Below are 24,047 nucleotides of genomic sequence, written 5' to 3' on the forward strand. Positions count from 1 at the left end.
ATAATCTGTGGACCTGATAGCTTGGCTGTATCTAAGCTAAAATGGATATTTATTTGGGAGACAAAGCGATATTGCTTGTGTGGAAGAAGACAATGATTCATAGCCACCTCAAGAACTCCCTTCCCTTTTTAGAGCTTGTTGAGAGGATGGCAAACTAGCAATTACAGAAATCTTTATAGTAGATGAAATAGATGTTCTACCCTCTTTCCCATTGCAGTTAATCCTCAGTACAGGATTGAGACTGTATTGGTTATCTGGCAGGAAACTTTCTACCCTAGGCCAAGCAGAAAATGTGGCTGGTGCTAAGTTTTGGCTGGTGCTAAGAGATTTCTAGGATCTAGCTGAGGACTTTCACTTTGAGGGACAGTTAAAATTATGATGTATTGTTTTATTTAGGACTTAATTATTATTGATTGCAGTTCGGTGATTTATTGTATTTTTAAACTGAATTTTTGGATATGGGTATAATTAGCTGCTAAATCTGTGGCCTGAAGAAGCATAAAACTCAGATTTCTATCGGCAAATGACAGAATTAGTATCTCCTCTTATTTCTATTAGTGGGATAAGATAGACCCTGTTATACTGGCATATGCGGGCCATTAAAATAAAGTCTTAGACAACAAATCCCAGTTTTCCTCTTAGCAGGGTATGGAGACACTCAGGAAGCAATGTTTAGAAACAGTGCATTTTGTGCTATGGTTCACAGTTCTATATCTTAATATAGAACTTGGTGCTGTTCTCACAGTTGTGCTTTATAGGTGCTTCAGAGATGGGCTTTGAACCCAATTGTCACTGTAGCTGACCATCCAGAGGCAAAAATCACACAGAAGTGTGTGATTTCTAGCTGAAGTTGTGTGCAGTTATGAGCTGCATCACATGACTGACACTTGTCAATGGCGAAGCCAGCAGGGAAAGTCACAAGTCACCCCAGCAAGTCACTCCTGCTTTTCCTCCTAAGGAACTTGTTGCAGAGTATGAAAATCCAGGAATTTTTCACTCCATAACACCTAATCCTCCAGTAGGCTCCACTACCCTTCCTATGATCTCAGCTGACCTGGCTAAGACCCTAGGAGCCATGATGGTACAGTGGTTAGAATGCAGTATTGCAGGCTAATTCAGGTCATTGCCATGAGCTCAATCCTGATCAGCTCAAGGTTTACTCAGCCTTCCATCCTTCCAAGGTCAGTAAAATGAGGAGCCAGATTGTTGGGGGCAATATGCTGACTGCAAACTGCTTAGAGAATGCTGTAAAACAATATGAAGTGGTATATAAATCTCAGTGCTATTGCTATGATTCTCACAAGGACTATGTTGACCAGCCACAGGTCTCTGTTGGCCCTCCTACAGCCCCTCCCCAACCCCCCCCCCATGTTCCCCAGCACTTGCCACAGAATCTGTGCACCACCTATTCTCTTTCCCCAGGATTCCTGCCTTTCCCCCCTTAACATCTTGTACATTCTGGGGTTATAATGACAATTGGACTGCCGGGATTGCTGTCACTATGTAATATGGTCATGTGATATCATACCTATTAATTTAGCCCAGGTAAATTATGCCACTTCTACTGCGCAAAAGAGCATACAAACAATAATTAAATTTCATGGGCAACAGAGGCAAATTATATTCCAACAGCAGAAAAAATTCCTCTGCTGTTGTCAGACAGCTAGCTACCAATTTCATTGGCACCATATCTGTGTAACAGAACTTGGCTGTCTTGGCATCTCTCATGAATATTTACACCAGTTAACCCTGGAGAAGGCCAAATCAATAGTAAAAGAGAAAATCAGAGACATTGATCATCAAAATGTTATTACCAATACCACTGAATTCTATCACCAAATGCTAGTTAGTCACAAGTCCTCTACCGTGGGATATCTAAATCTAAGCAAATATAGATGGGTCTTTTCCAGAGCTGGCTTTGATGTCCTCCTATCAGCTGTACTGGTGGGAAGATTCCATGGGACTCCTTATTTGCAGAGACTTTGCCCTTGTGGATTCAGGATGGTAGAAACTCATGCACATGTCCTCATATGGTATCCTTTTTGTGATGCCCCAAGATATGCTCTGTTCTCTCCAATGATTTTCAAATATGAGGGCCATAAATTTTATGTTTATTACTTTTTAAGGGAGGCTAGCCCCACACATCAGGTGGCCAAATATCTTCACCGAGTTATGCAACTGCATAAAACCTAATCAGATATGTCATTTTATTGTCCAATTGTTTTTTTTCTTTTCCCAATAATAAATTATTGTGTCAAACTATTTCTATTTTTTACTATAAAGGCTGGCCAAAGATTGTAATAAAGGGATTTGATTTGACCACATCACTTAGCGATGGCAATCCTAGCACCACTTGCCATTGTAATCTGAGGACTGTAGTTTGTCACCTGGACTGCTAAATGACATGGTTGCCTTAACTGATTCTCTATCATTCTCATATCTGCTCTTCAATTATCCCAAACCAGGGATGACAGATGGAATAGGGACCTGTTTATTGGGTAATATACTTTCAAGGTCATAGTCTGAAAATTTGGAGGGGAAGGGAATTTGAGGGTGGGACACAGTCATAGACATAAGAATGAATCTTTAATCCTGCACTTAGAACAAAACTTCAGAAAACTCAGAACAATTATTCTGATTTCACAATATTTGGCATGCTCAAGTGTTCCAAGTAAATAAAATGTTCAACAATAAACCAGTATCCTCATGTCATTTTGCAGAAGCTATATTAACTATTTCATTTAAAATTGGTTAGCTTATGTGATAAGTTTTTATATTAAATTATTAGCCTTTTTTAACATTATACCCCAGGTTCTTTAACAGATGGCAATAGTTCCCCACTTTTTAATGTGGCAGATGGTTATATGGCTTACTAATGTGTGCTAGCATTGTGGAGTGAGGAAAAGTATATACATTATACAATTTCATGGCTATTTTTTCTTGGTAAATAATGACTAAAACCTGTCCATTGTTTTCAAGGTTGAATTTTCTAAGCTTTTTTATTATTTGTAATAAATACTGTATTTTGGCACATAGCAAAGAAAATGAGAGCCTAGAAAAGTATTATATCTAAAGTAACATTTAAGAATATCTGTTACATAATGAAAAACATGGGATTAAATGGTAAACCAGAATGGTAAGGAGTTCAGGTTTACCAAGAAGCTTAAGTCCTCTTACTGCCACAAGTTATACAAAGCCAGTTGGAACTGTCTCTGCTTTGTTTAGATTCCTATTCACCTGAAGAATTCAGGTTTTGTACTTTCCTAGTAAATTGGAAAGGGACGCGGTGGCTCAGTGGGTTAGGACGCTGAGCTTGTCGATCAGAAGGTCGGCAGTTTGGCGGGTCGAATCCCGAGTGCCGCATAACAGAGTGAGCGCCTGTTACTCGTCCCAGCTTCTGCCAACCTAGCAGTTCGAAAGCACGTAAAAATGCAAGTAGAAAAATAGGGACCACTCCGGTGGGAAGGTAACAGCGTTCCGTGCGCCTTTGGCGTCTAGTCATGCCAGCCACATGACCACGGAGACGTCCTCGGACAAGCGCTGGCTCTTCGGCTTTGAAACGGAGATGAGCACCGGCCCCTAGAGTCGGAAACGACTAGCACACATGTGCAGGGGAACCTTTACCTTTACCTTTAGTAAATTGGAACCATAAGACAAGTTATTTTACTGGCTTGTTCACAGTAAGTAGCCAAAACTCTATGCACATCTGGTGACCTCTACATGTTTTTAACTTCAATTCCAATCAGCTTCAGTCATTATGGTTAAGAGGAAGGAACTGTAAAAGCTGTAATCCTGTAATTTACCTTACTCTTGCATAAAGCAAACAAGGCAGACGTATGAGGGTTGATTTAACTGCTCTGAAGAAAGCATAAGAACAAATAACTTCAAATATTAAGAAATGTTTTAAAACTTATTTAATAAGTAAACTAACTGGTAGAAAAGATTGTAAGCATATGTTGAGAATGGCAATTAGTAAAGTTAAATAGTAAGACTGCTTTGTTGTAAATGTTAGTAGTAAATTTAGATGGCAGGTAAATCAGGCTTATAAATTTAGAATGTTATGGTTATAAATTAGTGTTCATTATTTCTACTGTAACTGTATATGCATCATGATGTATATGGATATTGTTTTTGTATAATTTTAACCTGTTAATTTTATTAAGGTTGGATTACTTCCGTATGTGGAGCACACTGAAAATAAGATTGTTTAATCATAAGGACTGTGCAGCACTTTGGATTTAAAGGCAAAATGGTACTCCAGACCAAGTAGATATACTCCTATAATACCTACAATTACATCTTTTTTTAAAGATTTTTTTATCCCATCTTTATTAATTTATAAGCAACTCAAGGTGGAGAAAATATATAGTTCTTCTTCCTCTCCTATTTTCCCTACAACAACAGTGACTGCCTGAAAAAGAGTGACTGGCCAAAGTCACCAACCTGCTAAGGAAGGGTTTCTAGGCCAGCAACTTAATCTCAAAGAGCACCAAGGACCTTCATTTCAACCCTGAGCTACAAATATTCTTCTCTTTTTTTTGGAACTTAAACCTCTACACCAGGCATGTCAAACTGCTGGCCCGCGCGGGCCGGATGCATCACGACAAAACCCCGCCCTCCCCATTGCTGGCAATGGGGGGGAAAAAGTCACGTGACATCATGAGTTTGACATGCCTGCTCTACACTAAGCTGTAATACAATCCCAAGAAAAATCTTGTTTGGTTCAAGGAAGTGCAAATAAAGGTGTCTACTTAGCTGAAAAACCAATTAACAGACATTTCTTAAAAGAGAAGAAATCAAAAGATTCCTTAACTAGATACAAGTTTTAATTGGCTCAGAATTATAGTCGATTCCAAATATGGCTTGTTTACCACATTAAATGATATAAACCAGGCCTCTATGTCTTTAAAAAAACATGATTAAGACAAACCAGTGGTTTATTGGGATGGATTAAGTCAGTCATTTTTGAGAACTTAACTTTTATTTTTTAAAAATTAATTCAGCTCTTTAAAAGACATTTTCTAAATTCAATAGGGATATCCTAGCATTCACTAATGCAACTCATGGAAGTCAGAATTGATAGCAACAGAGCTACTGATTATGAAGATTCTTCTTCACTAATGCCTTCTGTAAATACTTTGACTCTACTGTACCTCAGGATCACTTTTCAAAACCAAGATGCCAGTACAATAAATATTATATCTCTTAAAAAGAACAGTAAACCAAATTAAGCAAATGATTAATACAAATATACCACTACTGCCAACTCAATAATCTGTCTTTTAATAAAGAGCTATAAGGAATGTTGCGACCAAAGCCCAACTAAATTCAAGAAGTTATCTGAATGAAAATCAAAATAAAACAAGTAATGAGCAATATTAGCTCAGACCTAGTTTGGCCTCTCTTTAAGAACATACTTCTGCATCTTCCAACATGCCAGCTGATGACCCTGTTCACAGAACAAACCTAACTGTGTCAGGGAGGAGTCAGAACACTTTAACCTAGTCAAGTGATTCCAGGAGCTAACCATTAGGGAGCAATTTTAATTTATAACAGCTCAGATGGTTGGGACAAAATTGACTCTCACAGTCAAGTGTGATCTCCAAACTCTCCCTCTGAATTTGAAATAAAGTCATAGAAAGTATCCCTTCAAACTTGAGATAAAACCATAGAAAGAGCCCCCCCCCAAAATTTTCTATAGGAATATTATCATTTTTTTTACTCCCCTCTGCTACCTGCAGCCACAAGGGGAAATAAAAAAGGAGCACATAGGAATGGAGGTACATAAGTCCTCCCCCCAGTGGCTCTAGCTTCTCTATTACACTGATGCTGATCCTAATCATATCACCATAAATTATTACGTTTCCTCCAAAGAGGAATAAAACCGAAGGGTAGACAGTGATATTTTCCCAACCTTCTTTGTGGCATCTGGAAGATTATTATTTTTTTAAAAAATGGCTGCTTTCTAACAGAATGCATCCGTGGAAATCATATATTTTACCCAGATATAGAGATGAGTCAGTTAACCAGGAAGTAGTTTAAGCTGCATGTTCAATAAAAATAAAGTTGAACTGTAGTCAAGTACCTGAATCAATTTTAGTAATATATTCTAAGTTCATGTTATCAGTTTATAAAAGTCTTTTCGATAAAAAGTAGTTTTAAACTGTGAATTTCTGAAAAGAAATTGATAATCATGATGTAGTATATAATGTAGTTGCCCATTGGAATGGGATGGGGTAATAAAAATAAAAGATTGAGTTCTGAAATATCCAGACAAATCAAACTTGTTATGAATTGTATAATACACTGTATACAAATTCTTTAATTAATAATGCACTGACTGTAATGGGCATTAAATACAATAATATAAATATTACTGTTATAAATTACATAGGATTTCTTTGCCAAGAAACATTTTTATAACAATACAATCATAAAGCTAGAAAGAAACTTGTGTTTCAAAAATAGCAGCATAAATTTGAATTTTCTTTTGCTTTGGCACTAGCTCCCCCTCCAGACCAACTTAACACTATAATTACTTTTTTCATCATAAACACCACAGTAGCCACAAATCCACATTTTCATTCAAGTCTTGGGATGATTCAGTCTCAAAAAATAATATATTTTAAAAGAAATCACTTATATTATCCTTATTTCCAAAACACCAAAATGTACTCTGACACTCATGTTTGTTCTAATAGTAAACAACTTTCTTTCAAACTGGAGAAATACCTGCTACATTCAATTTTATGTACATTAATTAGCTGCCCTATAATCTTATAGCATTCCTACATTGTCAAGGGGGTCTTTGACCATTTTATGACACCTTTTTTTGACAGCCTAAGTGGCTATTGACCAATGTTAATAAAAACTCATCACTTATATATATTTTATTATGTAGCTCAAGCAAGTCTCCTAATATAAACACTGGAAAAATGTATTATACAGTATTTTATATTGAACTTGAAACAAAACTCCATCTTACTCTAGTTTACAAGACTCAGGGGAATGGATGGCATAAATATTCCAAAAAAATACATTCAATCGGCAGTCCTATACTGTACATACTTACCTAGACATAAATTCCAGAGAAATCAATGAAAATTACGTCTGAAAGAGGGAAAGGTGGTTTTCCTTTGGCATTACAGTATTCAAGTATATATATCTGCAGAAGTTAAATATGGAGTTAAAATAGATTTAAGCATGCATAAACAAAACTGTTATTCAAAGTTAACAGTTAACCATATACTAAATTAATGGGTAACATGTTTCTTATAAAGTTCTAAGATCTCTTTTATCAGCAACTATAGAAATGATCTATAACTATCTACTTTTAATAAATTTAAAATGTGTTATTTTTATAATCAATATAATTTTGGAATGACATGGCAACAGCCTTGAAGGCATATTCTTTCAAGATTAATTGCCATCCTTTTAGCTTACATACTAGATGCTGAAGTCTAAATATTTTTAAAACATGGATACATAAGACATAAAATTATTAATTTCTATAAGAAATACCAGTAATTGTTATTAACAATAATAGGCATCATTAAACCATTTAAATTAAAAAAAACATTCCCAAACCAAATCTTACAGGTATTAATATAAATTCTAAACAGTTGCAACCTGCTCCTCAGACACATACTATCAGTTTGTTTTAGTGTAGACAATTCCACTAAAAAGAACCACTCCCAAACTATGAATGGACAAGTATGCATGTAAATATTTGCAGACTTAAGGTCCAAAGTGAATTACACAAAGTGTATACTTTCATATTTACTTTTGAAGTGCTGTGTTCAGATCAGCAGACAACAGTGGTTTTGAAAACTTTTCTAGTTCAGTGACCCTAAAAAAGATTTGGCCTTGTAATGTAATACTTATGATTCTTTGATATTTTCATGCCATGATTCCCTCCACTGCAAAAAAAAACACCTAGTCTTACGTTTAAAATACATAGCAGCAGGTTTTATTGAAAAATCAGTTCAGTGTGTTAGGTAGGTTCACTTTGCAGATAGCACAATTTAAATTCAAAGTAAAAGACCTCCAAAGACAAACAGATCTAATTACACGAAGCCCAAAAGCATCTTGTCCAAAGAGGGTTAGATCACTGAATAAAATAGGTATAACCGCAATTCATCCGTGAATACTGATGAAACTCAACGTAAGTTTCTTAATGTGAATCACCCAAAAAAGAAAAGCCCGGTTATCGATTATTACATCCTTTATCTCGTCGTTCCGAACAATTACCCATTTCACTTTCGCTAGCCACCCACCAGATGCATTTCCTGACTTTAGGGTTTCTCTTTTTCGGGGACGCGGGAGAGAAGAAATCGGGGGCCAAAAAAAAAAAAAGGACGAGAACAAGCACCGAAGCTTTTCTTAGGGCGCTTTTTCTGCAGCCCCCCCAGCTTTCCCTTCCCATCCCTCCGTTTGCGCGCATTTCCCTCTCCACAGCCGCACAACGCAGCTGGCACACCGGCAGCCGATTGTTTCCGGCTTTTTTGTGTTTTTTTGCGGAGCTCGACGCGACTCTCCCAGGCGCCTCCTGTACGGATGATGCTTGAAGCTTCGGTTCTTTTTTTTCCCCCTCTCTAGGCGCCGGGCTCCTTGAGCCGCAGCCGCTTTCCGGGATTCAGCGCCCACATAGCAACCGTAAGCGTTCCTGCTAGCGAAGTCATCTACCTACCTTTATCTCTCTGGCCTCAAGCGCCCCCATTTGCCTTCTCAAGGAATCCAGGCCCTAAAGCTGGGCTGACAACCCTCCTTCCCTCCCTCAGGATCCCGTCCCGGGAGAGCTCGGCAGCCTTGGCGGAGCCCGCACACATCTCCTCTTCCTATCCTGCCTTCGCTGACGAGAGACAACCTCCACAACCGCGCGCACGCGCGCGCGCGCGAACGCACCCCAGCCGGCGCCTTGAATAAACCGCTTGCTTCTACGCCGGGCCCACCGCGAAGAGCCGGCTCGAAGCGAGAGAAAGCCACCTCACAGCCCCAAGCGGAGCATCCTTCTCAAGTTTTCGGGAAATCTCCCCTTCGGAGATTGCCCTCGACGCGGCCTCACCTTACCTAAAATCCGCTTCGGTCTCCGCGCCGGCGAAGCTCCCGCAGTTGCCCGGGGGGGGGGGGTCTGATGGAGGAGAGGAGAGAGGGGCAAGCGGGAGGCGGCGCGCCCGAGGAGAAGGCGAGGGAAGCGGGGGAGGCAGCAGCGGCAAGAGGAGGGGGGGCGAGAAGACGGAAGCAGGAACCCAACGCGGCTTAACGGAGCCGCCGGGAGACTGGAGCCGGGCGAGACGCTGACAGAACACAGCGCCCTCGGGGGGGGGAGGGAGGGAGGGAGAGACGGCGCGCGCAGACGGGCTCTACCCGCGCGCCCGAAAAGCCTAGCGAGAGGGAAGGAAGTAATCTGAGCTAAGGAACCGTAAAGAAACGAGGGCGCGCGAGATGGGAAGGGACGCAAGGCCTTGGCGCTCGTTGCCTCCGAAAGGGGAATAGACCCGAGGGGGGGCGTGGACTAGATGCGCGTGATGGGAGGAAGGCGGCCAATGAGAGAAGAATAGTCTAAAATCTCTATGCGGGAGGAACGTTAGCTTCGCGGCCAAGGAGGCACTAGCGAGAGGAAAAGAAAGAAAAGGAAAAAAAAAAGCGTTGGCAGCACGCATGCGTGTTATAGCCCCCCCCCCCCGACGTCGGTGCTGGTTTTCCCCCGGGGTGCCTTGCACAGCTGGAGACAACACGTGCGTTTTGGCAGTGAGCAAAGAGGGCGGGGATCGCGCAGCAAACTATTGTTGGAAAGGAGCAGGAAGCGAGTTGTCGGTTCTCTTCCCCCCCACCCCCCCGCTCTCCGTGCGAGAGTGAGTTGTGTCTGACACCCTTTGACGGAGTTATCTATCCCCCCCTTCTAAAACTGGCCAAGGTCGCCAAGCATCTTGCGGTGGTGCCTTCTTGCGTTTCATGCAGGGTTTCTCAACTTTGGCCACTTTTGAGGCGTGTGGACTTCCGACTCCCAGAATTAAGGAGATCGATGCTGTGGCTTCTAAAGTGGATCCCAATACGTTGGCGGATTAATCTGGAGAGGTCAGTTTTTCACGGAGTCCGGTCCTAACCATTCACAAAGTTAACCATCACAGCAGCACTTTGAATTGTACTTGGGATAAGTGAAAGTCAGCGCGGGTGTTTCGGCTGAAATCGTGCTATATTCTCTAAATAACAATATGCCTTTATTGGTGAAATTTCTTGACTGCTGCACTCCCGACTCCATCATTTGTAGCAATGGACTTCTGTAGCTAACTATATGCCACATTGCGGTACAGGTGAGGTTAGTAAATTCTGTGTCATTTCCTCTCCAACGCCAAACCGTTAAATTCAAACCACATGTTTATTCTTTGCAATACTTTTTGTATGCCATCTTTGTTATATTCTTCCTGATTGTGAAAGCAACACTGTTCCTTCCTTGTTTGGGGGGCCCTGATTAGTACAGTCCTCTGATCTGAAGTGTCCAGTCCCAGTACATCTTAATGTGCTGATTACTGATCACATTAAGATTACATCTTAATGTGCTGATTACCTCTTGGTTACTGCCAAGAGGTCAGTCACAGTATAGAGCTTTTCCCTGTTCATGCTTCTTACGTTCAATGTTCTCTCTATAATTTTGTCCTTGCATCAAAATCAACAATTAAACCACCCAAAGGCTTTAATGTGACTGCACTGTAAACATCATTAGTATTCTAAAAGATCCTCAGCTCTTTCTCAGTAGTATGTTGATTGGCATCAAGGCACCAAGTTAGAAAGAGGGGGGCCATGACTTTTAGTCCTGCCTTGACTATGAAAGCCAGCTAGGTATCTTTGAGCCAGTCACTCTGTCTCAGTCCAACTCACTTCACAGATTTGTTGTTGTGGGGAAAATAGGTAGAGAAAGACATGTTGGATATGTTCACCACTTTGAATTATTTGTAAAAATTAGGTGGGGTACAAATAAATAAATGCCCTTCACTTTCCTTATCTTACCTATCCATCTGGTCCCAACTACTCAATTATCTGCAGAGTTACAGAGTTACAAAGTTAGGCAAGCATGTAATTTTGTTTTCTCTCATTTTTCCCCCCAATCTATAATTTGCCTTGTTTCTATATCTGTTTGAGAGTTTTATGCAATTTGGACATATTATAGATCAATGGTTCCTAATAGTTGTCAATCTTGTTGTGTTACTTATTCATTGTTTTATTTTTCTAGATCTTCTGTTCACATACTTTTCTTCCTTTTTATTGTTGTAAGCCGCCTCAAGTAACCCCACAGCCGGATAGGAGGCAAATAAAATAAATAAATAAATAAATACTTGTGCTGATTCTGTTTTTCCTTTTTTCCGTGAGCATGCTAAATGAATTTTTAAAACCTTTAAAGGATAAACAATGAAGCTTAACTGCATTATGGCTCACATTTATTAAGGAAATGCAAATTTGGGAAGCTAATATGAAAAAGAAAACAAGTAAATATTCTCCCATCCGACTCCACCTGTAATGGAATGCACACATGACCTTGGGGAAAGGGAGAAAGAGATGCTGCCCAGGGAACAACCAGACGAGGGGCAGGAGCCACCTAGCTTAAGGGTCGGAAAAAGAAATGTAGGAAAACCTGCCTAATGGATCAAGCAGTTAACGCTGACAGCAGGGAGTTGTTCTTTCTCACCTGCAAGTTTCTAAAAGTGGCAGCAGGAAGTTGTACTTTTTCAAGTTTCTGTTAATGTCACCTTAAAGTAGAATTAGTTTATCTTCTCATGTTTCCTCTCTGATTTACCTCGGAGGGCTGAGATCACTAAAAACTTATTTATTCGAGCAATCTGACCTGGTTTGATGGGTTAGGGTTGGGGTTTTAATATCTCTTTTAATTACTGTTTTAAACTTGGGCATAATATTTAATTGCTTTTTAACTTTTGTATTCCGTTTTTGTATTTATTGCCCTGTACACAGCCCTGAGTCCTTCGGGAGAAGGGCGGTATAAAAATATAATAAATAAAATAAATAAATAATAAATAAAATTCTACCAAAATATAATTTATACAGTATATCTTCTGTATGACTCAAAACACAAAAATAATACTGCCCTATCTTCTTTAATATTTTTCAAGATTTTATCCCTGTTAGAATTTTAGAAGCAGAAAATTAAGGACCACCTTCACCACCCCTCCTCCCACTCTGAGATTAGATTGCTAGAAAAGGAATTGTCTTGGGTCAGGGCTTTTCAACCTTTTCACCCATTGTACCACTTTTAGGATATAGCAACATCCGAGTACCACCAGTCGCCTAGCAAGGTGTCAAAAACTTGATGACCCCCCCCCAAAAAAGGAAAAAAAGTGATGTACAGGTAGTCCTCGACTTACAACAGTTCACTTAGTGACTGTGCGAAGTTACAATGGCACTGAAAAAAGTGCCCCCCAAGCCACAGCTGAGCAAGACAGCTGCCTGCCCGCCTGGCGGTTCTCTTCCTCCTGTCCAAGGTTTTCATTGTTGTGAGCGTTTCTGTTGAGGATTGGTAGCGGGGGGTGGGGTGGGGGGTGTTTGGTTTTTATTCCCTCCCCCCCTCTGCTGGGTGGTTGCAGCAGGTTTTGGTCACTTCACATGACCCTGGGTCACTGTGACCGTCATAAATATGAATCAGTTGCCCAGCATCTGAATGTAAATCACAAGACCCTGGAGATGCTGCAACATTCCAGCTGATCAGAGCTTCTTCTGGGCTCAGCAGACATACCGAGATCAGCACCAAGCTCCAGCTGTAGCCTGGCACTGATCCTGGCACTTCCGCTGAGCCCTGACAGCCCTGAAGAAGCGCTGATCCTGGCGCTTCCACTGAGCCCTGACAGCCCCGAAGAAGTGCCAATCAGCTGGAAAGCGGCACTGATCCTGGCGCTTCTGCTGAGCCCTGACAGCCCTGCAGCTCCAGCCATCTCTCACTCAGGCTTCTGCGGTGCTGCCACCAGTTCAGCTCATTCCCCTCCCCCGCTACCATTTTTCTAGGATAGTCGTGTACCACCTGCCAGATGCCAATGTACCACAGGTGGTACCCGTACCACTGGTTGAAAAGCCCTGGTCTTGGTGATGCCTTGGTTCTGAAGTATCTTCCCAAGGTGGTTTGTGTCATCTCTACTTTATATTCTGTTTAGCAACAGCCAACTTCTTCTTGGTTTGGCTTGGTTGTAATTTCCCTGGCACGTTCCCATTATAATTAATTTTTTATCTTGCTTGTATTTTGCTATTTCAATTTGTTCTAAATGGGTTTAAAACTTTTTCTTGGTTTTATTAACATAGAGGCAAAAATAATGAAGGGTGTTTTTACTGTTAATAGACTAGAAACTGACTAGTTCTAATAAAATACTTTACAGGTTGATTTTGTATGACTTTTCTTATGCATCTATATAAATGTCTTACAGTCATCTTCTAAACAAATTGTTCAGACAATTTCAATCAAACAAAACAAATGAAACCAGGTAACAGCTGGAATACCGACATTGAAGGACAATTTCCTGAGTCTTGGAAATCTATTCTCACTGATTTCTCACTGTGAGCCGCCACTTTTATTTTCTTGCCTACTAACGGCTCAGTCCATAGGATACCAAGGGGTCCTGTTATTCAGTCATCAGATAGCTTCTCTATGTTCTAATGGCACTAAGTCGTTTTGTTATACATCAGAAAAAATACAAAAGTTTGCTTTCTGCTCTGATTATAAAGCTGTTTCTACATTTCAGATATTGCAGAAAAGAAATTCTAGTGATGTTTGAGGCTCTGTGTATTAATTTAAAGCCAAACAGACAAACATATAAAGACATGGGTAATCTTAGCTGCAGGAATCACCACCTGCAGTTACAATAAATACTTTGGGGTGAAATCATGTCACCCAAAGGAAGTGCATCTGCCTTTAGTTACTATTTATTTTCCCAGTATAAAATCAAGTTATTAAATCAATGCCAAGAGGATAATCAAGTTATTTGAAAAATACATTTTGTTATTCCTTCATACTGTATGTATGGGTATCTGAAACGGAGAGAATTCAATGAAAGGCTAAAATTCACTATGTAAAATATTTGTTATAAAACTATTATTGAGCACATGAGTTATGTGAAAAAAAAACCAAATTAATTCATTATGGGGATATTGTATATTACCAATATATCAATTAATCTGTAAGCTAATGATGAGCATCAGTGGCTGGAGCCATTATTAAAATTCAACACTTTCTAGTTTATTACTTATTTTGTTTCAACTTACAGAGTTTGCTAACATATAATTAAATCCTTACTATATAAAAAGATTTGTCCTACTATTTCCACAGCTGAAAAATAGTGTAGCGAATGAATCTTCCATTTTATTGTATGAATATGTTTGATTTGGGAATTGTCAGGGCTGGATCATCACACACAATCTGGTATGACCCAAGTCAAGAACATGAGCCATAGGTTGAATTATCCTGGCTAAGAAAAATTGTAATCAAAGAATAAGCATTCTAATTTGTATTTCCCAAAAGTTAACACAAAGGTATGGAATGACTATGCCTCATATCCTGAAACTTTTTGTAGTATGGGGTACTAGCTTCTGGTACAAAATAAATTTAAAAATGTGTGATTTTTCCCCCTCTTCTGATACTAATGGGATGACCCATTGTATCACAACTGTAGCTAAGAATGTTGTGCTATTAATTCAGATAAGATTATTTATTTAAAAATTGCAGGATACATCATATGTGCACTTTCCTGTGCTCTTGGTGTTCAGCCCATGACTCTGGTTTCACTATTGATAAAGTATATTTCTCAGTATTCCTCTTCTGGCATCAATTTTTTTTTAGCTTCAGGATCTACCTATAAATGTGCTTGTTAAACATTTAAACAAGGAAGATTTTAGTTAAGTCAACACCTTTATTTGATTTAGTTTTCTATTATTTCATTTCTTTTGGCTTAACTAGGTTTTATTGTTCTATATCTTGTATATTTTAACTTAAACCATTTTATGATATCTGGGTTGACATAAATGCCATTACATTACCTATAAAATCCAAGAGGCTAATAAAATGAGCATTAAGGCCCATTTCAAGAAGGATGAAAGAAGGAATCTTTATCATAAAAGTAACTTGGTATTCAACATGCTAAGAAATAGACACAGCTAAAATTCTTTAAAGCAGCCACATATTCCTTTGGGATTGTACAGGAAAACAAGAGTTGTAAAAAGGTGCTAGATTTGTTTGTCTGCTCTGAAATGCCTTCTGGCACGGAGTATGAAATGTTATGTATTCTAAAAAATACACAATAGAAAGAGGATAAAGAAAGAATGATCTAAGTTACATTTTTTGCTAAAGTTGCTCACGAAGATACTCTTAATTATGAATAGCGAAACTGAGAAAGAGAAGCTGTTCGTCTCCAATTATTAGACTATGCATCCCTTTATTAAAATACCGGTAAATTATCCCTGACAATTAATTATGCTCTTGGGGGCTGATAAGCATTGTAGCCGAGCAGTACAATATCCATCAGCACATAGATACAACTAAAAAAGATCTAGTCTTTACCTGAAATGGTTCTAGATGTGTGAAAATTAGGTATAGAGACCATCCAAAAGCAGCAGTTATCCATTATATCCTTTTGTTTGTTTTAAACAAACATTCATTTTATGACTCCAGTTAGGGAAATTTAGATAATAACAGCAGGATGCTTAAAACTTTTATTGCAACTCTGTTCTCTTATTTCAGATGGTACTGTAGTGCCTACTTATGTCTACATGCGGAGGAAGCATAGAGTGTTGATAGCTAGGATGGATGCCAAGAGAAATCACTGGAATCTATGCTATCTAAAACTGTTTACACTTTTTATAAATGCTTGCACATTCAAGACAAAACTAGTCTTCATAACTGTATCACTCCTGCCAAAATTGCCCTTGTTGCCCCTCCTTAATCTTCCTTTGCTTGTGTTAATTTCTCTGTGTTTACATTCACATCAGGAGCTGGCAACCATTTTGGCAAACGTTCTGCAAGTGAAGCTCAAAAATACATGAAGTAGCTACCCTAGTATAGACTACTGTAAATGGCACAAACTCTTCCTCAGCATGCTTTGGAGAATTGTTGAGACAAAATTGTGCACAGTATTACAACGGCAAGGCCCCAGACTGATTATACTTAAATAGCCAGGTCTACAAGAATGATAAATGTTGGACCCAAATTCTATACTAAGTATAGCCACAAGGCTTACTAAGGCTTACCTAAAGGAATCTATAAAGGAATCTATTCCCAATCTATTCTCTCTAGCAATGATGATGTATGACTTTTGCTTATTTTGAAAGCTTCCTTCTCATAATTCACCTTCACTTTTTTTACTTATTTCTAGCAGGCACTGTGGTTTGGGAGATTTGTTTTTAGGTGTGTTTTTTAAAATATATATATTAAAAAGTCCATGTAGCTGTAAGGGCCATTGTTGTTGTTAGTTGCAAAGTCGTGTCCGACCCATCGCGACCCTATGGACAATGTTCCTCCAGGCTTTCCTGTCCTCTGCCATCTTCTGGAGTCCATTTAAGCTCACGCCTACTGCTTCAGTGACTCCATCCAGCCACCTCATTCTCTGTCGTCCCCTTCTTCTATTGCCCTCAATCTTTCCCAGCATTAGGCTCTTCTCCAGTGAGTCCTTCCTCCTCATTAGGTGGCCAAAGTATTTGAGTTTTAGCTTCAGGATCTGGCCTTCTAAAGAGCAGTCAGGGTTGATCTCCTCTAGGACTGACCGGTTTGATCGCCTTGCAGTCCAAGGGACTCGCAGGAGTCTTCTCCAGCACCACAGTTCAAAGGCCTCAATTCTTTTGCGCTCAGCCTTTCTTATGGTCCAACTTTCACTGCCATACATTGCAACTGGGAAGACCATAGCCTTGACTATACGCACTTTTGTTGACAGGGTGATGTCTCTGCTTTTTAGTGTGCTGTCTAGATTTCCCATGGCTTTCCTCCCGAGGAGCAAGCGTCTTTTAATTTCTTGACTACAGTCCCCATCTGCAGTGATCTTGGAGCCCAGGAAAATAAAATCTGTCACTACCTCCATTTCTTCCCCATCTATTTGCCAGGAATTGAGAGGGCCGGATGCCATGATCTTGGTTTTCTTAATGTTTAGTTTCAACCCAACTTTTGCACTCTCCTTCTTCACTCGCAACAAGAGACTCTTCAGTTCCTCTTCACTTTCTGCCATTAGAGTGGTATCATCTGCATATCTTAGGTTGTTGATATTTCTTCCAGCAATCTTAATTCCAACTTTTGATTCATCTAGCCCTGCCTTTCTCATGATGTGCTCTGCATATAAGTTAAATAGGCAAGGCGACAGTATACAGCCTTGCCGGACTCCTTTCCCAATTTGGAACCAATCAGTGGTTCCGTGTCCAGTTCTCACTGTTGCTTCTTGGCCCGCATATAGGTTTCTCAAGAGACAAATAAGATGGTCTGGTACTCCCATCTCTTTAAGAACTTGCCACAGTTTGTTATGATCCACACAATCAAAGGCTTTAGCATAGTCAATGAAGCAGAAGTAGATGTTTTTCTGGAACTCTCTAGCTTTCTCCATGATCCAGCGTATGTTGGCTATTTGATCTCTAGTTCCTCTGCCTCTTCGAAATCCTGCCTGTACTTCTGGTAGTTCTCGATCCACATACTGCTGGAGTCTAGCTTGTAGGATTTTAAGCATAACTTTACTAGCATGAGAAATGAGTGCAATGGTGTGATAGTTTGAACATTCTTTGGCACTGCCTTTCTTTGGAATTGGAATGTAAATTGATCTTTTCCAATCCTGTGGCCACTGTTGAGTTTTCCAAATTTGCTGGCAAATTGAGTGTAGCACTTTTACTGCATCGTCTTTTAAGATTTTGAATAGCTCAGCTGGAATACTGTCACCTCCACTAGCTTTGTTGTTGCTCAGCTTTTCTAAGGCCCACTTCACTTCACATTCTAGGATGTCTGGCTCGAGGTCAGTGACCAACTCATTTTGATTATCAGGGACGTTAAGCTCATTCTTGTATAGTTCTTCTGTGTAATTTTGCCATCTCTTCTTAATCTCTTCTGCCTCTGTTAGGTCCCTGCCATTTTGGTCCTTTATCATGCCCATTTTTGCATTGAACGTTCCCTTCATCTCTCCAATTTTCTTGAAAAGATCTCTGGTCCTCCCTATTCTATTGTTTTCTTCTATTTCTTTGCACTGTTCATTTAAGAAGGCATTCTTATCTCTTCTAGCTATTCTCTGGAATTCTGCATTCAATTGGGCGTATCTTTCTTTTTCTCCCTTGCCTTTTGCTTCCCTCCTTTCCTCAGCTATTTGCATATAAGGGCCATAAAGTTGGGTTTTTAAAAAAAAATTGGCATACTATTTTTTTGTCCTTACTATATTGCAGCTTTTTAGATGTAAATACAGAGATTCATACACAGAATAACCACAGATGTGCAGAGATATACATAACTTTGGATTTTGGACAGAATGCAAAGGAGTTAGAAAAGAAGGATAGGTAGAATGCTTATCATTTATTAATAAACATATTTATTGTTTACTGTCAGTATTGCTGATCATAAGGTAGACAGTAAAGGTTATACAGCACTACTACAACTGCAATTAAAAATAATGTAACAATCAGATGAATCAGGGGCTTTGTAAAAGAATAAAGACTGGCAAATTTCCTTACTACAAAACAGTCACTGCCAACTAGTAAAAAGCAAAAACAGCACGCAACCTGTATTTGATTCTTCCGACAAAAAGATTAATCCTGCATGTTCAGAACTATAACTGTCCAATTTGTAATATACTAGGCAGGATGGTGGGCCCTTGATTTCCAATACAGGTAGACCTCAGCTTACAACCAAAATTGGGACCAGAACTTCTGTTGCTAAGCAAAGAGGTCATTAAGTGAATTACACTTGATTTCACACCCTCCTTCGCCCTGGTTATTAAGCAAAGCACTGCAATTGTTAAGTGAATCCAGCTTCCCACCATTGTGTTTGCTCTTTAGAAGCTGGCTGGGAAGGTCATGGTGACCCCGGGACATTGTCAACATCATAAATGCGTGCCAGTTGCCACGCACCCAAATTTTGGTCACGTTACCATTGAGATGCTCCAATGGTTGTAAGTGTGAGGACTGATCATAAGTTACTTTTTTCAGTGCCGTCAAAATTTTAAACATTTGCTAAAGGAATGGGTTGTGAGTCAATGACTACCTGTACAATATTTTATCAGCATATGTAATAAGGACCTGTTGCATGTTTGATCGTTCTTCTCCCCTTTGTGTGACTCTATGAAGAACCGATGAAAACTCAGATAGGCTAGCATAGAAAATAAAAACAACAAAACACAATGAGTAGGAATACTTTGTACTGCTGAAGCATAGTATCACTAAGTAATTAGGAAGAGAAGGATACATACAAGATATTGAGGAGGTCAAGTTCACATGAGCTCTGTGTCAGATTACTGCAGCAATAACTTGTAGCCAAGGTGAGTTTATTGTGTGGTATATATATTGGCATTCTTCTGAGGTACAACCTAAGGGTGTGGCTGTGACTGGAAACTCGTCATTCTTTATCACTCAGAGTTGTCATTCTTAATGTTTCATTACCTAAACAAGGAAACAAAATGACTACAGAAAGGCAAAAAAGCAGTGGGCGCTGAAGCGAATTCCAACTTCCTATCATCTTCCCCATTGAGTTTCCTTGTGGGACGCACAGAACATTTGAAACCTACCTTCCTTTCTCTCTCCCTCTTTCCTCCTTTCCTTCCACCCGCCCGCCAGAGAATTCCTCCCTCCTGAGAATTCTCTTATTTATTTTGCATGTGGAAAGTCTGCAGGCAGAAAATCGGTGAGAAAGCAGCAGGTAAGCAGGCAGGTAAGTGGCTGCTGCTAGCTGGAAGAGGGGGTGAGGGGATACGTGAGAGGTGCATGGGTTTGGAAGGGTGTGTGGGTGTGCACTAGAAATGCGTGGGTCAGGGAAATGAACTTATTATCAAAATAAGGAGGAGGAGGAAGGGACCTTGGAGGTCATCTAGTCCAACCCCCTGCTCAGGCAGGAAACCCTATACCATTTCAGACAAATGGCTGTCCAGTTTCTTCTTAAATACTTCCAGTGTTGGAGCATTCACCACTTCTGGAGGCAGGTTGTTGCACTGGTTGATTGTTCTAACTGTCAGGAAGTTTCTCCTTAGTTCTAGGTTGCTTCTCTCCTTGACTAGTTTCCATCTGTTGCTTCTTGTCCTGCTTTCAGGTCCTTTGGAGAATAGCTTGAGTCCCTCCTCTTTGTGGCAGCCCCTGAGATATTGGAACACTGCTATCATGTCACCCCCTCACTCTTCTCTTTGTTAAACTACACATACCCAATTCCAGCAACCATTCCCTATATGTTTTAGCCTCCAGTCCCCCAATCATCTTTGTTGCTCTTCTCTGTACTCTTGTACAACATGTATTCAGTGAGATTGGCTGAGCCCCCCTTTGTGCCCCCCCACCACATCTCACAGTGACAACAAACCTACCATCTTGTTACACCATGTGAGCTAATTGCATAACACACCGGCCTCGCAAGTCAATCATACGTAAAGTTATTTCCCATTCAGGAGCCTTTCAGCCCATGGATAGAAGCTGTTCTTCAGCCTGTTGGTACAGCTGGCTATACTTCTATATCTCCTACCCAATGGTAGGAGGCAGAAAGGGTACCTGGGGGTGCATAAGAGGTGCTGCGTGGGTCAAGGAAGGCAAAGAGGGGGCCAGTGCAGGTCAAGAAGGTACCTAGGGGTTATTGGGTGTATGAGATGCCACACAGGATATGTGGGATGCATAGGGGGCAATACAAGTAAAGAGTGTGTGGGGTAACTGGTGAGAGGTTCTGTGCCAGTCAGGAATGGGATATGGGAGACATGATGTGGTTGGGAAGAGTACATGGGGGTGCTTCAGAGTGTGCAAGAGGTGCCATGCAAGTAGGGAAAGCATGTGTGGAGTGGTGCATGTCATTGGGAATGCTCAAGAGGTGCTGCACAGGTCAGGGAAGGCACACAAGTAGCACAGTTTAGGGAAGGCTTGTAGGGAGTGGCATGGGCCAGGATGGGTGCATGGGTGTTCCTTCCTCCCTGTCTCCCACTTCCCTTTCCAGCAGGCAGCTAAGTGCTGGTGGATGCGGATGGGAGCAAGGGATTGCAAGATTGCCTGGGAAACTGTCACAGAACATTACAAGTGAAGATCACATAATCACAGCAGCAGCAACAGAGCAACTTCCCAAAATTTCATTCCCCTAGGAGTCAAGGGTCCCACATTTTGGACACATTCTGAAAATTAGCCCATTTGAGTTACTTTGGTTCAAAAACCGTTGTTCTATGATACACTGTTCACCCAGTTAAAGGTCATGACAACAAGCATTTAGTAATATATAGATTAACTGATTCTCCTAAACTGGTATCATCCAGATGCACTAGTGCTCTTAGCAGTTTATTTCAGTCTTGAGGTTTTAAGAGTTCAATCCCACGATTCTGAGACAACTAGTTTGGGGAAGTCAGGATAATCCCATCTAATTTAGCAAGAAAAAATAGGTTTATGGAAGTTTGCATTGTTATTAACAAACCATGGCACTACTATTGCTGTCTCTGATGCTAACCAACCAGGAGCACACATGCAAAAAATTTGGCTTCAGTCCTAGCCTGAAGATTTCACTTGGCCTATTATCTAAACTGTTTCCATCAATTTCTTAAAATGGTGATGATCCAATTAACGTCTACACATAGATTGTAGAGACTCTGTGTAGAGTGTTTCACTATTCACTGAAAATGTGAATACTGAATTGCACAAGTCACTGTAGCCCTTAAGCATTCAAATTCTGATGATGCTTCAGCTATTCAGGGTTAACCCGAACGATGGCACTTTTGGTACTTTCCTCAGAGCTTTTATGAATAGATAAATACTATTTTATGAGTAGTACATTTATAATTGCATAAATAGCTCATTTCATTACTTTGCTACAGACTACTGTATGCATGCATGTTGTAGCCCTTTCACACAAGACAATAAAAGAGCACATAGCATTCTAATCACTACATAATAGCCAAAGCAGTTAGACTTATATACTGCTTTACAGTCCTCTCTAAATGGTTTTCAGAGTCAGCCTGTGGGCCCCCAACAATCTGGGTCCTCATTTTACCAACCTCGGAAGGATGGAAGGCTGAGCCAACCTTGAGCCTTTGAGACTTCAACTGCCAAACTGCCGGCAGCCAGCATTCAGCAGAAGTAGCCTGCAGTATTGCATTTTAACCACTGTGCCACCAGGGCTCTTGCAGGCTGTACAGCATTTGCTTGAGTAGGCACTGAAATATTTTTTATTAATTTTATTTATTATAAAATAATATTTTATAATTGAGTCACCTGCCCTTTGATACAATCTAGCAGTGGAGTCATCAAAAGACTATCTTGACGAGGAGAATAGTGAGTCCAGCTTCTTTTAGTGAGTGGTTATTACCATTCTTTGACCAAAGAGAGGATTCCAGGATTGATATCCAGTACCCGTTTTACCCAGGTATGATGGCACAGTGGTTAGAATGCAGTACTGCAAGCTAATTCTGCTGACTACCGACTGCCAGCATTTCCGCAGTTGGATCCTAACTGGCTCAAGGTTGACTAAGCCTTCCATCTTTCCGAGATTGGTAAAATGAGGACCCAGATTGTTGGGGACAATATGCTGACTCTGTAAACTGCTTAGAGAGGGCTGTAAAGCACTGTGAAACGGTATATAAGGAAGTCTATTGCTATTGCTATTTTGGAATTTGTTCTGATTGTTGTTCGTGTGCAGTATTCTCTGATTACAGTTTCAGCTGAACAATACCCAGCAATTTTCGAAAGGAGTTCTACATGAGTGCATTTTCAAGCAGCAGAGTGATGACAGATGAAATTAAACACACTGTCATGAATGTTGAAAAAAAATTAAACCTAATTTGCAAAGTTGTCAGAATTCTGCTCCCAGTCTGTGCAGATGATACAAAAGTAAAGATGTCTGATTGCAGAACAGGAGATAATAATCCTGAAGTGCCTCCCTCTTTTGGAACTACTTCTAAGCCATTTCCTCCACTAAAACACACTTGTTACATAACCATGGTTGGAATACTTAAATATAATCATTTCAGACAAAAAGCTTTCATGTATTCCTAGATTGAGACAATTAGTGTTACTCTAATGGAGCCTGTCCCAGTCAGTTACCATCTTGTTAAATTGGAAATATAATTGTTAGAATCTCACATCTAAGGGCTCCAGATTGATGAGGCCTTCTATGATGAAACCATTTCATATGAACTTGGAAAATATCTGTAGTTTAAATTTTGTTGGGTTTTGCTTATGCATGACCAAATTGGATAGTTTTATAATAATAAGCATGAGGGTCTTTTGTGCATGAGCAAAAAGGTGTATGTGGTTGTCTTTTTTGTTCTTTATAATAACCTGGTAATAGACCAAGACAGTGATGGGTTCAAAACCATTTGGAGGTTTCACTGAAACCTTGGTTTTTCTATTCTTGTAAGAACTATATCCTCACAATTGCATTATAGTATGCTAATCTATTGCAATAGATGTGCAAATATCACATGCATATTTTGGGGGTAACATTACTTTCTTTTTTTCTGTCAAGACAAAGGAATCTAAGCTATTTCCAGATATTAAACCACTAAACTATGTCTATTCTATTTATATCTCCCGTTTCCTTGAAAATTTGAGAACAAGGTTGTGTACATATTTATTACACTAGGTGAATCATAATCCTTGATGAGAACTGATGAATATGAAGCTAATCATAAGCTTCACTCTAGGAATGACATTTGCAAGCTATAAGGTTGTGGTATAATCAAGCAAACCAATTTAACACATAAACTTGTTGGGTGGATCTAAAATTACTGCACACTATTATGGCACTTTTTTTCTTTCACTTTTGCATTCTGCACTAATAAAAGCTGACAAAAGAAGTGCTACTTTTGTTATTTGAATGATTGGGATTGTTAGTTATAGCAGAAGGTACTGTTAAGACAGTGTTTGTTCTATATATTGGG

General features: G+C 39.9%; 1 protein-coding gene and 1 long non-coding RNA gene across 6 annotated transcripts in view; one reads left to right on the forward strand and one right to left on the reverse strand.

Annotated features, from left to right (window-relative positions):
* The window catches only part of FUT8 (fucosyltransferase 8), a 111,935-nt gene extending 101,452 nt beyond the window's left edge, over positions 1-10,483 (reverse strand). The window contains exons 1-2 of one of the 5 annotated variants that reach the window (XM_081335122.1): positions 9,065-10,483; positions 7,073-7,165 (exon numbers count right to left, since the gene is read on the reverse strand). The gene's annotated coding sequence lies outside the window, so the exon portion shown is untranslated. Of the gene's footprint in view, positions 1-7,072; positions 7,166-7,783; positions 7,849-8,689; positions 8,978-9,064 lie in introns of those variants that run through there. The other 4 variants (XM_081335121.1, XM_081335123.1, XM_081335124.1 and 1 more) reach the window with 4 other exon arrangements.
* Positions 1-24,047, forward strand: part of LOC308672403 — a 415,494-nt gene that overhangs the window by 330,695 nt on the left and 60,752 nt on the right. The gene's annotated exons all lie outside the window — the stretch shown is intronic.

Source organism: Vipera berus (assembly GCF_964194415.1).
Source record: "Vipera berus genome assembly, chromosome: 1".
Classification (NCBI taxonomy): domain Eukaryota; kingdom Metazoa; phylum Chordata; class Lepidosauria; order Squamata; family Viperidae; genus Vipera; species Vipera berus.